This window comes from Lissotriton helveticus, chromosome 11 (assembly GCF_964261635.1).
Source record: "Lissotriton helveticus chromosome 11, aLisHel1.1, whole genome shotgun sequence".
NCBI lineage: Eukaryota > Metazoa > Chordata > Amphibia > Caudata > Salamandridae > Lissotriton > Lissotriton helveticus.
In genome coordinates, this window is record NC_136072.1 from 348,926,227 (window position 1) to 348,939,715 (window position 13,489).

A 13,489-nucleotide genomic window follows, 5' to 3' on the forward strand; every position below is an offset into this window, starting at 1 on the left:
AGTATGAACCGAAGTTTGAGCATAAGAGTCTCAACTTCACTGTTGCTGAACTGGTAGGACTTGGCTAATGAGAAGTTGGAAATGATGCTATTCATAGTTTCTATTATTCCCGTTAACTGTAACATTACCCTTCCTCTCTCCTCTTATCAGCTGGCTTAATTACTATTGGTATACCATATCCTAAAACAAAGGAAGGGAGAAGGGTGCCCTGCCACTTGGCTGGCAAAAAGATATATATCCCAATGTACGTGCTACAATTGTTTAGAGAGTGTTAGCAGACGAGGCAAGGGAATACAGTGAAGTATAGGAGGTTATAAACACAAATTGAGATTTAATTTTTTAATGAGCTGTTTATTTTTACAATAAAACAGACTCCATATCATTGATTTGGTTACCCTTTATAAAAATCAACACTTTTTTTATTGCTTATACTAAATGTACTAACAGTGGACTTTTCCATCTGCAGATTATACTGATTGTCCAGCAGTGGCAGTGTTTCACAGCAGAGTTTCTCTGAATTGCCGAGACTGAAGGAAAAAATAAAGAAGTCTTCTGGCGTATTGCATCATTTTACCAATTTATGTGGTAAGTAAAACTCCCAATCATTCTTTTAGGCATTAAAAAGATGTTAATAGCATCAGAATGTCCTCACTACTTTACAGTGGGAGCCTGTGCCTGAATATACTTTCTGTCAAAATGGAAGTAATATGGATCACATTATGTTGGTCATGATAGTTAATAAAAGACTGACTGACTCAAACTCTACTAAAACCTGCTTTAGATTCTGGTGCTAGCAATGTTCCATTCGAGGAAATTGATACCTTTGAGGCTGAAATGTACCATCTCACTTATGAAAAATAGTGTTACATTCTCACGGAATGAAGCTCATCTAACCTCTTCTCCTGCACTCTGTATGTTGGTCTCTGAAACTCAACATGGATTGTTGTTAAGGATAATCTGTCTTTGTTCCTCCATCCCACTTTCAAAAAGGTTACAGTGCTTTGACTGGTTTAGATTCCTTTACTTTTCCCCCTCCTACGTGGCTGGCAGTCATGAATACAGATAGTAAGCTACTGCATAACTTCTGATATCTCATCCTCCTGTGTGGTCAGCTTCCACAAAGACAATTGGTCCAGGGGTGTCTGGCATCACAAAGATAAAGCAAGAAGTTGTCTGACATGAGGTGCCATTCTGTTGCCTAGCAGTCTGACATCATAAAGCTAAAGCAAGATGCTTTCTGACTATAGGGCCACTCTGTTGCGTAGCAGCTGACATCATGAAGCTAAAGGAAGATGTTGTCTGACAGGAGAGCCACTCTGTTGCCTAACAAGGAGTAGGATACATTTATTTGCTAATGATATGAGTTGCAGGGTAGACAGGATGCCCAACGAAAAGATGAGATGGCAAGAAGAAAGAAATTAGGACTTTATTTAGACTTGCACATTTGTATGAACCGAAGTTTGAGCATAAGAGTCTCAACTTCACCTTTGCTGTACTGGTAGGATTTGGCTAAAGATAGAAATGATGCTATTAATAGTTTCTATTATTCCCGTTAACTGTAGCATAACCCTTCCTCTCTATACTTATCAGGTGCCTTGATTGCTACTGGTGTACCATATCCTAAAACAAGGGAAGTGAGAAGGGTGCACTGCCACTTGGCTGGCAAAAAGATCTATATCCCGATGTACGTGCTAGCAGTCTGACATCATAAAGCTAAGCAAGATGCTTTCTTTCTAGAGGGCCACTCTGTTGCGTAGCAGCTGACATCATGAAGCTAAAGGAAGATGTTGTCTGACAGGAGAGCCACTCTGTTGCCTAACAAGGAGTAGGATACATTTATCTTGCTAATGATATGAGTTGCAGGGTAGACCGAATGCCCAACGAAAAGATGAGATGGCAAGAAGAAATAAATTAGGACTTTATTTAGACTTAAACATTTGTATGAGCGGAATTTTGAGCATAAGAGTCTCAACTTCACCTTTGCTGAACTGGTAGGATTTGGCTAAAGAGACTATGGAAATGATGCTATTCATAGTTTCTATTATTCCCGTTAACTGTAGTATAACCCTTCCTCTCTATACTTATCAGGTGCCTTAATTGCTATTGGTGTACTGTATACCAAAAGAAAGGAAGTGAGAAGGGTGCGCTGCCACTTGGCTGGCAAAAAGATCTATATCCCAATGTACGTGCTACAATTGTTTAGAGAGTGTTAGCAAATGAGGCAAGGGAATGCCGAGAAGTATGGGAGGTTATAAACACAAATTGAGATTTGATTTTTTTATTGAGCTGTTGATTTTCACAATAAAACAGACTTCATATCATTGATTTTGTTACCCTTTATAAAAATCAACACTTTTTTTTATTGTTTATACTAAATGTACTAACAGTGGACTTTTCCATCTGCAGATTATACTGAATGTCCAGCAGTGGCAGTGTTTCACAGCAGAGTTTCTCTGAATTGCAGAGACTGAAGAAAAAAAAAGAAAAAGGAAGTCTTCTGGCATACTGCATCATTTTACCAATTTATGTGGTAAGTAAAACTCCCAATCATTCTTTTAGTCATTAAAAAGATGTTAATAGCATTGGAATGTCCTCACTACTTTATAGTGGGAGCCCGTGCCTGAATATAATTTCTGTCAAGATGGAAGTAATATGGATCACATTATGTTGGTCATGATAGTTAATAAAAGACTGACTGACTCAAACTCTACTAAAACCTGCTTTAGATCCTGGTGCTAGCAATGTTCCATTCGAGGAAATTGATGCCTTTGAGGCTGAAATGCACCATCTCACTTTTGAAAAATAGTGTTACATTCTCACAGAATGAAGCTCATCTAACCTCTTTTCCTGCACTCTGTATGTTGGTCTCTGATACTCAAGATGGATTATTGTTAAGGATAATCTGTCTTTGTACCTCCATCCCACTTTTAAAAAGGACACAGTGCTTTGACTGGTTCAGATTCCTTTACCATTCCCCCTCCTACGTGGCTAGCAGTCATGAATACAGATAGTAAGCTACTGCATAACGTCTGAAATCTCATTCTCCTGTGTGGTCAGCTACAACAAGGACAATTGGTCCAGGGGTCTCTGGCATCACAAAGATAAAGCAAGAAGTTGTCTGACATGACGTGCCATTCTGTTGCCTAGCAGTCTGACATCATAAAGCTAAAGCAAGATGCTTTCTTTCTAGTGGGCCACTCTGTTGCGTAGCAGCTGACATCATGAAGGTAAAGGAAGATGTTGTCTGACACGAGAGCCACTCTGTTGCCTAACAAGGAGTAGGATACATTTATCTTGGTAATGATATGAGTTGCAGGGTAGACACGATGCCCAACGAAAAGATGAGATGGCAAGAAGAAAGAAATTAGGACTTTATTTAGACTTGCACATTAGTATGAACCAAAGTTTGAGCATAAGAGTCTCAACTTCACTGTTGCTTAACTGGTAGGACTTGGCTAATGAGAAGTTGGAAATTATGCTATTCATAGTTTCTATTATTCCTGTTAACTGTAAAATAACCTTTCCCCTCTCAATTTAACAGCTGGCTTAATTGCTATTGGTGTACCATATCCTAAAACAAAGGAAGGGAGAAGGGTGCACTGCCACTTGGCTGGCAAAAAGATATATATCCCAATGTACGTGCTACAATTGTTTAGAGAGTGTTAGCAGACGAGGCAAGGGAATACAGTGAAGTATGGGAGGTTATAAACACAAATTGAGATTTAATTTTTTTATTGAGCTGTTTATTTTCACAATAAAACAGACTCCATATCATTGATTTTGTTACCCTTTATAAAAATCAACACTTTTTTTATTGCTTATACTAAATGTACTAACAGTGGACTTTTCCATCTGCAGATTATACTGAATGTCCAGCAGTGGCAGTGTTTCACAGCAGAGTTTCTCTGAATTGCAGAGACTGAAGAAAAAAAAGAAAAAGGAAGTCTTCTGGCATACTGCATCATTTTACCAATTTATGTGGTAAGTAAAACTCCCAATCATTCTTTTAGTCATTAAAAAGATGTTAATAGCATTGGAATGTCCTCACTACTTTATAGTGGGAGCCCGTGCCTGAATATAATTTCTGTCAAGATGGAAGTAATATGGATCAGATTATGTTGGTCATGATAGTTAATAAAAGACTGACTGACTCAAACTCTACTAAAACCTGCTTTAGATCCTGGTGCTAGCAATGTTCCATTCGAGGAAATTGATGCCTTTGAGGCTGAAATGCACCATCTCACTTTTGAAAAATAGTGTTACATTCTCACAGAATGAAGCTCATCTAACCTCTTCTCCTGCACTCTGTATGTTGGTCTCTGATACTCAATATGGATTTTTGTTAAGGATGATCTGTCTTTGTTCCTCCATCCCACTTTCAAAAAGGACACAGTGCTTTGACTGGTTTAGATTCCTTTACTTTTCCCCCTCCTACGTGGCTGGCAGTCATGAATACAGATAGTAAGCTTCTGCATGACTTCTGATATCTCATCCTCCTGTGTGGTCAGCTTCCTCAAAGACAATTGGTCCAGGGGTGTCTGGCATCACAAAGATAAGGCAAGAAGTTGTCTGACATGAGGTGCCATTCTGTTGCCAAGCAGTCTGACATCATAAAGCTAAAGCAAGATGCTTTCTGAATTTAGGGCCACTCTGCTGCGTAGCAGCTGACATCATGAAGCTAAAGGAAGATGTTGTCTGACACGAGAGCCACTCTGTTGCCTAACAAGGAGTAGGATACATTTATCTTGGTAATTATATGAGTTGCAGGGTAGACACGATGCCCAACGAAAAGATGAGATGGCAAGAAGAAAGAAATTAGGACTTTATTTAGACTTGCACATTAGTATGAACCAAAGTTTGAGCATAAGAGTCTCAACTTCACTGTTGCTTAACTGGTAGGACTTGGCTAATGAGAAGTTGGAAATTATGCTATTCATAGTTTCTATTATTCCCGTTAACTGTAAAATAACCTTTCCCCTCTCAATTTAACAGCTGGCTTAATTGCTATTGGTGTACCATATCCTAAAACAAAGGAAGGGAGAAGGGTGCACTGCCACTTGGCTGGCAAAAAGATATATATCCCAATGTACGTGCTACAATTGTTTAGAGAGTGTTAGCAGACGAGGCAAGGGAATACAGTGAAGTATGGGAGGTTATAAACACAAATTGAGATTTAATTTTTTTTATTGAGCTGTTTATTTTCACAATAAAACAGACTCCATATCATTGTTTTGGTTACCCTTTATAAAAATCAACACTTTTTTTTATTGCTTATACTAAATGTACTAACAGTGGTCTTCTCCATCTGCAGATTATACTGAATGTCCAGCAGTGGCAGTGTTTCACAGCAGAGTTTCTCTGAATTGCAGAGACTGAAGAAAAAAAAGAAAAAGGAAGTCTTCTGGCATACTGCATCATTTTACCAATTTATGTGGTAAGTAAAACTCCCAATCATTCTTTTAGTCATTAAAAAGATGTTAATAGCATCGGAATGTCCTCACTACTTTATAGTGGGAGCCCGTGCCTGAATATAATTTCTGTCAAGATGGAAGTAATATGGATCAGATTATGTTGGTCATGATAGTTAATAAAAGATTGACTGACTCAAACTGTACCAAAACCTGCTTTAGATCCTGGTGCTAGCAATGTTCCATTCGAGGAAATTGATGCCTTTGAGGCTGAAATGCACCATCTCACTTTTGAAAAGTAGTGTTACATTCTCACAGAATGAAGCTCATCTAACCTCTTCTCCTGCACTCTGTATGTTGGTCTCTGATACTCAAGATGGATTATTGTTAAGGATAATCTGTCTTTGTACCTCCATCCCACTTTTAAAAAGGACACAGTGCTTTGACTGGTTCAGATTCCTTTACCATTCCCCCTCCTACGTGGCTAGCAGTCATGAATACAGATAGTAAGCTACTGCATAACGTCTGAAATCTCATCCTCCTGTGTGGTCAGCTTCCACAAGGACAATTGGTTCAGGGGTCTCTGGCATCACAAAGATAAAGCAAGAATTTGTCTGACATGACGTGCCATTCTGTTGCCTAGCAGTCTGACATCATAAAGGTCATAAAGATAAAGCTAAAGCAAGATGCTTTCTTTCTAGAGGGCCACTCTGTTGCGTAGCAGCTGACATCATGAAGGTAAAGGAAGATGTTGTCTGACACGAGAGCCACTCTGTTGCCTAACAAGGAGTAGGATACATTTATCTTGGTAATGATATGAGTTGCAGGGTAGACAGGATGCCCAACGAAAAGATGAGATGGCAAGAAGAAAGAAATTAGGACCTTATTTAGACTTGCACATTAGTATGAACCGAAGTTTGAGCATAAGAGTCTCAACTTCACTGTTGCTGAACTGGTAGGACTTGGCTAATGAGAAGTTGGAAATGATGCTATTCATAGTTTCTATTATTCCCGTTAACTGTAACATTACCCTTCCTCTCTCCTCTTATCAGCTGGCTTAATTACTATTGGTATACCATATCCTAAAACAAAGGAAGGGAGAAGGGTGCACTGCCACTTGGCTGGCAAAAAGATATATATCCCAATGTACGTGCTACAATTGTTTAGAGAGTGTTAGCAGACGAGGCAAGGGAATACAGTGAAGTATAGGAGGTTATAAACACAAATTGAGATTTAATTTTTTAATGAGCTGTTTATTTTTACAATAAAACAGACTCCATATCATTGATTTGGTTACCCTTTATAAAAATCAACACTTTTTTTATTGCTTATACTAAATGTACTAACAGTGGACTTTTCCATCTGCAGATTATACTGATTGTCCAGCAGTGGCAGTGTTTCACAGCAGAGTTTCTCTGAATTACAGAGACTGAAGGAAAAAAAAAAGAAGTCTTCTGGCGTACTGCATCATTTTACCAATTTATGTGGTAAGTAAAACTCCCAATCATTCTTTTAGGCATTAAAAAGATGTTAATAGCATCAGAATGTCCTCACTACTTTACAGTGGGAGCCTGTGCCTGAATATAATTTCTGTCAAAATGGAAGTAATATGGATCACATTATGTTGGTCATGATAGTTAATAAAAGACTGACTGACTCAAACTCTACTAAAACCTGCTTTAGATTCTGGTGCTAGCAATGTTCCATTCGAGGAAATTGATACCTTTGAGGCTGAAATGCACCATCTCACTTATGAAAAATAGTGTTACATTCTCACGGAATGAAGCTCATCTAACCTCTTCTCCTGCACTCTGTATGTTGGTCTCTGATACTCAACATGGATTGTTGTTAAGGATAATCTGTCTTTGTTCCTCCATCCCACTTTCAAAAAGGTTACAGTGCTTTGACTGGTTTAGATTCCTTTACTTTTCCCCCTCCTACGTGGCTGGCAGTCATGAATACAGATAGTAAGCTACTGCATAACTTCTGATATCTCATCCTCCTGTGTGGTCAGCTTCCACAAAGACAATTGGTCCAGGGGTGTCTGGCATCACAAAGATAAAGCAAGAAGTTGTCTGACATGAGGTGCCATTCTGTTGCCTAGCAGTCTGACATCATAAAGCCAAAGCAAGATGTTTTCTGACTATAGGGCCACTCTGTTGCGTAGCAGCTGACATCATGAAGCTAAAGGAAGATGTTGTCTGACAGGAGAGCCACTCTGTTGCCTAACAAGGAGTAGGATACATTTATTTGCTAATGATATGAGTTGCAGGGTAGACAGGATGCCCAACGAAAAGATGAGATGGCAAGAAGAAAGAAATTAGGACTTTATTTAGACTTGCACATTTGTATGAACCGAAGTTTGAGCATAAGAGTCTCAACTTCACCTTTGCTGTACTGGTAGGATTTGGTTAAAGATAGAAATGATGCTATTAATAGTTTCTATTATTCCCGTTAACTGTAGCATAACCCTTCCTCTCTATACTTATCAGGTGCCTTGATTGCTACTGGTGTACCATATCCTAAAACAAGGGAAGTGAGAAGGGTGCACTGCCACTTGGCTGGCAAAAAGATCTATATCCCGATGTACGTGCTAGCAGTCTGACATCATAAAGCTAAGCAAGATGCTTTCTTTCTAGAGGGCCACTCTGTTGCGTAGCAGCTGACATCATGAAGCTAAAGGAAGATGTTGTCTGACAGGAGAGCCACTCTGTTGCCTAACAAGGAGTAGGATACATTTATCTTGCTAATGATATGAGTTGCAGGGTAGACAGAATGCCCAACGAAAAGATGAGATGGCAAGAAGAAATAAATTAGGACTTTATTTAGACTTAAACATTTGTATGAGCGGAATTTTGAGCATAAGAGTCTCAACTTCACCTTTGCTGAACTGGTAGGATTTGGCTAAAGAGACTATGGAAATGATGCTATTCATAGTTTCTATTATTCCCGTTAACTGTAGTATAACCCTTCCTCTCTATACTTATCAGGTGCCTTAATTGCTATTGGTGTACTGTATACCAAAAGAAAGGAAGTGAGAAGGGTGCGCTGCCACTTGGCTGGCAAAAAGATCTATATCCCAATGTACGTGCTACAATTGTTTAGAGAGTGTTAGCAAATGAGGCAAGGGAATGCCGAGAAGTATGGGAGGTTATAAACACAAATTGAGATTTGACTTTTTTTATTGAGCTGTTGATTTTCACAATAAAACAGACTTCATATCATTGATTTTGTTACCCTTTATAAAAATCAACACTTTTTTTTATTGTTTATACTAAATGTACTAACAGTGGACTTTTCCATCTGCAGATTATACTGAATGTCCAGCAGTGGCAGTGTTTCACAGCAGAGTTTCTCTGAATTGCAGAGACTGAAGAAAAAAAAGAAAAAAAAAGTCTTCTGGCGTTCTGCATCATTTTACCAATTTATGTGGTAAGTAAAACTCCCAATAATTCTTTTAGGCATTAAAAAGATGTTAATAGCATCAGAATGTCCTCACTACTTTACAGTGGGAGCCTGTGCCTGAATATAATTTCTGTCAAAATGGAAGTAATATGGATCACATTATGTTGGTCATGATAGTTAATAAAAGACTGACTGACTCAAACTCTACTAAAACCTGCTTTAGATTCTGGTGCTAGCAATGTTCCATTCGAGGAAATTGATACCTTTGAGGCTGAAATGTACCATCTCACTTATGAAAAATAGTGTTACATTCTCACGGAATGAAGCTCATCTAACCTCTTCTCCTGCACTCTGTATGTTGGTCTCTGAAACTCAACATGGATTGTTGTTAAGGATAATCTGTCTTTGTTCCTCCATCCCACTTTCAAAAAGGTTACAGTGCTTTGACTGGTTTAGATTCCTTTACTTTTCCCCCTCCTACGTGGCTGGCAGTCATGAATACAGATAGTAAGCTACTGCATAACTTCTGATATCTCATCCTCCTGTGTGGTCAGCTTCCACAAAGACAATTGGTCCAGGGGTGTCTGGCATCACAAAGATAAAGCAAGAAGTTGTCTGACATGAGGTGCCATTCTGTTGCCTAGCAGTCTGACATCATAAAGCTAAAGCAAGATGCTTTCTGACTATAGGGCCACTCTGTTGCGTAGCAGCTGACATCATGAAGCTAAAGGAAGATGTTGTCTGACAGGAGAGCCACTCTGTTGCCTAACAAGGAGTAGGATACATTTATCTTGCTAATGATATGAGTTGCAGGGTAGACAGGATGCCCAACGAAAAGATGAGATGGCAAGAAGAAAGAAATTAGGACTTTATTTAGACTTGCACATTTGTATGAACCAAAGTTTGAGCATAAGAGTCTCAACTTCACCTTTGCTGTACTGGTAGGATTTGGCTAAAGATAGAAATTATGCTATTAATAGTTTCTATTATTCCCGTTAACTGTAGCATAACCCTTCCTCTCTATACTTATCAGGTGCCTTGATTGCTACTGGTGTACCATATCCTAAACAAGGGAAGTGAGAAGGGTGCACTGCCACTTGGCTGGCAAAAAGATCTATATCCCAAGGTACGTGCTAGCAGTCTGACATCATAAAGCGAAGCAAGATGCTTTCTTTCTAGAGGGCCACTCTGTTCCGTAGCAGCTGACATCATGAAGGAAAAGGAAGATTTTGTCTGACTAGAGAGCCACTCTGTTGCCTAACAAGGAGTAGGATACATTTATCTTGCTAATGATATGAGTTGCAGGGTAGACAGGATGCCCAACGAAAAGATGAGATGGCAAGAAGAAAGAAATGAGGACTTTATTTAGACTTAAACATTTGTATGAGCGGAAGTTTGAGCATAAGAGTCTCAACTTCACCTTTGCTGAACTGGTAGGATTTGGCTAAAGAGACGATGGAAATGATGCTATTCATAGTTTCTATTATTCCCGTTAACTGTAGCATAACCCTTCCTCTCTATACTTATCAGGTGCCTTAATTGCTACTGGTGTACTGTATCCTAAAACAAAGGAAGTGAGAAGGGTGCGCTGCCACTTGGCTGGCAAAAAGATCTATATCCCAATGTACGTGCTACAATTGTTTAGAGAGTGTTAGCAAATGAGGCAAGGGAATGCCGAGAAGTATGGGAGGTTATAAACACAAATTGAGATTTTATATTTTTTATTGATCTGTTGATATTCACAATAAAACAGACTCCATAGTATTGATTTGGTTACCCTTTATAAAAATCAACACTTTTTTTATTGCTTATACTAAATGTACTAACAGTGGACTTTTCCATCTGCAGATTATACTGAATGTCCAGCAGTGGCAGTGTTTCACAGCAGAGTTTCTCTGAATTGCCGAGACTGAAGGAAAAAAAAAAAGAAGTCTTCTGGCGTACTGCATCATTTTACCAATTTATGTGGTAAGTAAAACTCCCAATCATTCTTTTAGGCATTAAAAAGATGTTAATAGCATCAGAATGTCCTCACTACTTTACAGTGGGAGCCTGTGCCTGAATATAATTTCTGTCAAGATGGAAGTAATATGGATCACATTATGTTGGTCATGATAGTTAATAAAAGACTGACTGACTCAAACTCTACTAAAACCTGCTTTAGATTCTGGTGCTAGCAATGTTCCATTCGAGGAAATTGATGCCTTTGAGGCTGAAATGCACCATCTCACTTATGAAAAATAGTGTTACATTCTCACGGAATGAAGCTCATCTAACCTCTTCTCCTGCACTCTGTATGTTGGTCTCTGATACTCAATATGGATTTTTGTTAAGGATGATCTGTCTTTGTTCCTCCATCCCACTTTCAAAAAGGACACAGTGCTTTGACTGGTTTAGATTCCTTTACTTTTCCCCCTCCTACGTGGCTGGCAGTCATGAATACAGATAGTAAGCTTCTGCATGACTTCTGATATCTCATCCTCCTGTGTGGTCAGCTTCCACAAAGACAATTGGTCCAGGGGTGTCTGGCATCACAAAGATAAGGCAAGAAGTTGTCTGACATGAGGTGCCATTCTGTTGCCAAGCAGTCTGACATCATAAAGCTAAAGCAAGATGCTTTCTGACTATAGGGCCACTCTGTTGCGTAGCAGCTGACATCATGAAGCTAAAGGAAGATGTTGTCTGACAGGAGAGCCACTCTGTTGCCTAACAAGGAGTAGGATACATTTATCTTCCTAATGATATGAGTTGCAGGGTAGACAGGATGCCCAACGAAAAGATGAGATGGCAAGAAGAAAGAAATTAGGACTTTATTTAGACTTGCACATTTGTATGAACCGAAGTTTGAGCATAAGAGTCTCAACTTCACCTTTGCTGTACTGGTAGGATTTGGCTAAAGATGGAAATGATGCTATTAATAGTTTCTATTATTCCCGTTAACTGTAGCATAACCCTTCCTCTCTATACTTATCAGGTGCCTTAATTGCTATTGGTGTACCATATCCTAAAACAAGGGAAGTGAGAAGGGTGCACTGCCACTTGGCTGGCAAAAAGATCTATATCTCAATGTACGTGCTAGCAGTCTGACATCATAAAGCTAAGCAAGATGCTTTCTTTCTAGAGGGCCACTCTGTTGCGTAGCAGCTGACATCATGAAGGAAAAGGAAGATTTTGTCTGACACGAGAGCCACTCTGTTGCCTAACAAGGTGTAGGATACATTTATCTTGGAAATGATATGAGTTGCAGGGTAGACAGAATGCCCAACGAAAAGATGAGATGGCAAGAAGAAAGAAATTAGGACTTTATTTAGACTTAAACATTTGTATGAGCGGAAGTTTTAGCATAAGAGTCTCAACTTCACCTTTGCTGAACTGGTAGGATTTGGCTAAAGAGACGATGGAAATGATGCTATTCATAGTTTCTATTATTCCCGTTAACTGTAGCACAACCCTTCCTCTCTATACTTATCAGGTGCCTTAATTGCTACTGGTGTACCATATCCTAAAACAAGGGAAGTGAGAAGGGTGTGCTGCCACTTGGCTGGCAAAAAGATCTATATCCCAATATACGGGCTATAATTGTTTAGAGAGTGTAAGCAAATGAGGCAAGGGAATGCAGAAAAGTATGGGAGGTTATAAACACCAATTGAGATTTGATTTTTATGTTGAGCTGTTGCCTTTCACAATAAAACAGACTCCATAGTATTGATTTGGTTACCCTTTATAAAAATCAACACTTTTTTTATTGCTTATACTAAATGTACTAACAGTGGACTTTTCCATCTGCAGATTATACTGAATGTCCAGCAGTGGCAGTGTTTCACAGAAGAGTTTCTCTGAATTGCCGAGACTGAAGGAAAAAAAAAAAGTCTTCTGGCGTACTGCATCATTTTACCAATTTATGTGGTAAGTAAAACTCCCAATCATTCTTTTAGGCATTAAAAAGATGTTAATAGCATCAGAATGTCCTCACTACTTTACAGTGGGAGCCTGTGCCTGAATATAACTTCTGTCAAGATGGAAGTAATATGGATCACATTATGTTGGTCATGATAGTTAATAAAAGACTGACTGACTCAAACTCTACTAAACCTGCTTTAGATTCTGGTGCTAGCAATGTTCCATTCGAGGAAATTGATGCCTTTGAGGATGAAATGCACCATCTCACTTATGAAAAATAGTGTTACATTCCCACGGAATGAAGCTCATCTAACCTCTTCTCCTGTACTCTGTATGTTGGTCTCTGATACTCAATATGGATTGTTGTTAAGGATAATCTGTCTTTGTTCATCCATCCCACTTTCAAAAAGGACACAGTGCTTTGACTGGTTTAGATTCCTTTACTTTTCCCCCTCCTACGTGGCTGGCATTCATGAATACAGATAGTAAGCTACTGCATAACTTCTGATATCTCATCCTCCTGTGTGGTCAGCTTCCACAAAGACAATTGGTCCAGGGGTGTCTGGCATCACAAAGATAAAGCAAGAAGTTGTCTGACATGAGGTGCCATTCTGTTGCCTAGCAGTCTGACATCATAAAGCCAAAGCAAGATGCTTTCTGACTATAGGGCCACTCTGTTGCGTAGCAGCTGACATCATGAAGCTAAAGGAAGATGTTGTCTGACAGGAGAGCCACTCTGTTGCCTAACAAGGAGTAGGATACATTTATCTTGCTAA